This window comes from Choloepus didactylus, chromosome 20 (genome assembly GCF_015220235.1).
Source record: "Choloepus didactylus isolate mChoDid1 chromosome 20, mChoDid1.pri, whole genome shotgun sequence".
Taxonomy (NCBI): Eukaryota; Metazoa; Chordata; class Mammalia; order Pilosa; family Megalonychidae; genus Choloepus; species Choloepus didactylus.
In genome coordinates, this window is record NC_051326.1 from 17,273,027 (window position 1) to 17,277,865 (window position 4,839).

Consider the following 4,839-nt stretch of genomic DNA (forward strand, 5'->3'; position numbering starts at 1 on the left):
CCAGCGCGTCTTTAGGCAAGGACGTGCACCACAGTCACCGGGCTCCCTCGGAGGCTCTCGCCGCAGCCCGCACAAGAATGAACAGGCCGCGGCCATTAGAGGGCCGGTAAAGCGGCGCCCGGACAGCAGCACGGCGTGTCGCGCAGGCGCCGTCGCACGCGAGTGACGTATCGGGAGACGCGCCCACCCCGCCGCACGCCCTACGCTCCGACACATAGTTTGCTGCGACTGTGGCCTGGTGGGGTAGGTTTCTCCTTGAGTTGCTGCCGGAGAAGTCAGCCGTCCTCCCGCTCGGGTTCCTGTTTTCCTCTGCGGAACGTGGGCCGAGTGAAACAGTTGGCAAGTCCCCGCCAGCCTCGCTCGAGGGTAGGAGGGTAGGCGAGGCAAGCTTGCCAAAGCGCTGCGTGAACTGGGGAAGTCCTAGACCAGGGTCACAGACACCCGACGTGTGTAAGTTACACGAGCCCCGGGATACGTTGGACAGAGCCACGCGCTCTGGAGGGCCACGCGCTGACTGGAGCTCCTTTCCCAGCTGACCCCCAGCCCTAGCAAGTCCCCTTTGATTTGGCCGGGACCCCCTGCCTAACCCCAACCCTCTACCCGCCAGTCTTTGCCTTGATTGACACCTGACCCTCTCAGAGCCTCCGAAGGTCTTGTAAAGTGACAGTGTTCACTGTGTGCTTAGCAAAATATTTTATAATTAAAATATAATATTTAGTTAAGTATTTTATCCTTCCAAAAAACTAAATAGAAGCCTCTTAAAACTGGAAAAGGTGTCTGCCCTTACAAAAGAGTCCAAAGGTTCACGTAACATTAAATATCATTAACTTATTTGCTTTATATTCACTTAGCAAAAGTTTATTGAGGGTCTGGCAATACCAGACACTTCAGATACTTATTTCATTTAAATTTAAAACAACTGTTAGAAATTATTATTTCCGTTTTAATGCATAAGAAAACTGGCACAGGGAGAGTAAAGGATTTGGTGGAGATCCCACAGCTGACAAGTGGCATGACAGGGTTTCCTGTCTAGTACAATCTGGCTCAGCTGTCCGTTCTCTTTGTACTATAGCACCCCTTCTGAAAGATCAGTAAACAGTGCAAGTGAATACAAAGTTAAAGGCGAAATACGTTCAAAGGGCCATGAATTCAATATGAATTCAGTTTAAATTTGATAAAATAAATCTTGTTATTAATCTGTACTTTTGAGGACTGTAATCTGTACTTTTTTGTAAACTCCGTTATGAGGATTCTTTCTTTTTTACTCCTAAAAATGAGTACGGAAGCTGCTCCCACCCTCACATTCCCCACAACCAGCTGCAATGTCTCGCTTTTTGTTTTGTTTTTAAGAAAAGTTATGATCAATCTTTTCCAGGATCGTGGGGTTTCCACTATCTTTTCTTGTGGGCTTTCTTAGAGAAAAAGTCATTCTTGGATATAGAGTTCTTGAAATTGATGAGGTGTCAATGCCAAGTATGAGTCTGAGTTGGAACTTTGGCAAACCTATGTCCTATGATAGCTTTTAAATTTATCATTCTTACTTTACTATCTTAAATATTATTAAACAATATTTGACTTATTTCAGAAGGGGCAGGAACTGGAACAAAGAAGGCATATTGAAAAAATGTGATGTAAATTTAAATATCTGATTTCTGAAATCAAGTGTAAACAGTAAATGACATCAATTTCTATTGTTTGAATAGCAGACACAATGTATAAATATTTTGTCCTATACACATCTGATGAAATACGTTAACACATTTTGCAAAATACAGTTCTCATTTATTCATGATCTTTTAGAGCTTTTTAAATCTGAAAAAAAGCTACTATGAGTGCCTTTCTAGTTCTGACTATACTCTTCCTGTCTGCCTTCCCTATGAACTGTGAACCTGCCCACAGAAACTATTCTTAAAATATGAGGCATCATCAACTTATTATTTTTATGTTATAAGACCAAAAAGACACTGTCATCTAGTGACATTTGTTCAAGCAATTTACTTTACGGTCCTAATGGCTGTCAAGAAAAATGATAGGTGACAGCTGACATTTGTTAATTTCTGGTCAAACAAGACCACTTATAATTCCACAAATGTTCTCCCCTGCCCCTTTCTTGCACATACTTCTTTCCTCTATTTTGTATGACCTTCCCTTTTTCCTCAGGCATGAACCTCACAGTACCAGTAGACTGGCAGCTCCATAAAACTGGGAAAAGTATCTGTCTTGTGTACTCCTAGGGTTCCCTATCTTTGTATTTTTCATGGCACATGTCACATTATATGGAAATTGCTATTTATCAACTTATTTTCCAGATTAAAGTATAAGATTATTCAGGAGGTGACATCTTGTTCATTATTAGAGTTCTGGTGCCTGTTATCATGCATGGAAAACAATCTGCCATCAACAATAAATGAATGAAGAAAGTAAGAAATGAGAAAACTAGCAGCTCTGATATCTAGACTCCTGTAATAAGTAACTCGTGCAGATATGGCCTAATTATATTTAATAGTTATGGTGCATTTTGTTAGAACTGTTGAAGTTCAGATATTTTTTTCTTTCTGACGTTTAGTTAAATATTAAGTATTTAGGTCTAAGAATATAACTGCTTTTTGGTTTTCCCCCAGCTGCTGCTAAACTTGAATCTAGATCTTATTGTATTTCTTCTCTAGTATTTACTGATGAGTTATCAGAAATTACAAATCTAAATCTAGATCTAGTTTTGAAAACTTCTCAAATATCTGTACAGATTTTTTTTAAATTGCATGATATTTATGCAACAGGAGGGTCTTATTATTACCAACAATCCCTTGCTAAACACTTTTTTGTTCCTGAATTAGAGGATTTTTTGCAGTATGATCTAGAATTATAAATATGTCATCCAAGGCTAGCACATTGTGGGCCGTCAGTTTAATATTTCAAAAACAGATTTCAAAAACTTGGAATTCTTCTTCTGGAGAGGATCCTAGATATCAAACAACTCTTTCGCCCTCCTCAGGCTTCTTCTTTTGGAGAGTGATTCTGCACCTACATCCCCCCAACTCCACCCCTACAGTGGTCAGAGTCCAGCTCTGAGAGGTTTGAGACTAAAAAGAAGGGTGAATAATGAAGATGGAAAATATTTTCAAAACTGGATCATGGTTGATTTCACTCATATCTACTGAACTGGTTGCATTGCGATTATTTTGAGGTTGAGGTTTTTTCCTGATTGTTTTTGAAAGACAGTGTGGTTAAAAAGTAAACAGAAGTTCTGGATTAAGTCAGCCTTCACTTTCAAATTGCAGAGGACTTAATTTGCTAGGAAACGTCAGGATTTTTCAAAGCATCAAGTAAAACTCCTGGAGGAAAGTGCTTATGTGGAGAAAAGTGCTTCTTAGGTTGAAGAGTCCTCTTTATATATTCACGTTATTTAATATTTGCTGAGAGTTATCTTTGTCAGGTTTATATATAACATTAGAAACATTAAAGTTTAAAACAGTAAACTAGCTTAAAACTATATAAATAGGAAATATTTTACAGCAAGGGCTTCAAAGAAATATCAGGTCAAATGCAAAATTTAGGATCGACTGATTTTTTTTAAGAAAATGAAAATAAACAGAAATATGTTTGTATACTATTTATACTCCTTTTGTTGCTTTGACTCTGGAAATGTGCTCAGTAAGAAAACTAAGGGCTCTATTTACAGATTTGAGACTCAAAGACTAATTAACAAATGAAAAAAAAAAACAGGAGTTTTGGCTTAGGTACACTTTCTAAAACAAAACAAAAACCGTTTGTGTGAGTGATGTAACTCTAAGGTAGGGCAAGTGCCTACAGATTGCAGACTCTCTCTAGGGTCCTTTTAGAGCATAGATAGCTGATTTAATGTCATTTTCTCTTTCCTGTTCTACTGGGGCCCAGATAGAAGCAATATGTACTCTGTTGTCACCTGTGACCTTTCTGTGATGAAGAAGAAATTTGACTGTTTTCTCCTGGGTGTGTGATAAGGGAAGGCTTGTCTAGAAAACCTTTAGCAGAGGTACCTAATTTTCTTAAGACAGATAATTGGTGGTGACAGGTAATTTTAAAAACAATTTGTCAAAATTTATAGGAAAACAAACAGCAAATTTGGGAATAAACTCTTTAGTTTGAAGAGGCTGTAGTTGAACTACCATTAGTTGTCATTTTTATCCTTATTCTTTAGTTTTCTATGAACTATGGATTTTTCTTCTACAAATCCTGGATTTTCTCTAATTTTTATTCAAGATAGTAATAGCTGCATAATTTATGATTTTCCTACAAGTAAAACTTTTGTTATATTTCCCTAGACTTCCCCAAGGTGAAAATGTTTGGATTACAATAGCAATAGCTTTCTCCATACACTATATACAAACTGTATCATTCTTACTTAAGCAAGGTTTTTATTTGTTTGTTTGTTTGTTTTTGTTTTTGCAGTTAAACACTTTCTGGTGTTGGTATGCAAACTATTTCTCTAGTATTCTATATTTTAAAAATTGGATATACCCAGTGTTCCAAGGGCGACAATGCTGTTGTCACAAGTTCAGGGCCCACTACTTGTAAAAGGGGACCATGATTGGAGATGTATTTGACCCCACAGCCATCCAAGCTAAGGGGCTTCTCAGCCACCTTGCCTTCAAATTCATCTGCATTAAACTTGTTAAAGCTCCACTTCTTGGAGATATGGATCTTCTGGCATCTGGGGAACTTGAGCTTGGCCCTCAATCACATGCTCCTTGTTTGTTTTTGGTTTTGTTTTTGTTTTTTAATTCATTTTATTGAGATATATTCACATACCATGCAGTCATACAAAACAAATCGTACATTCGATTATTCACGGTACCATTA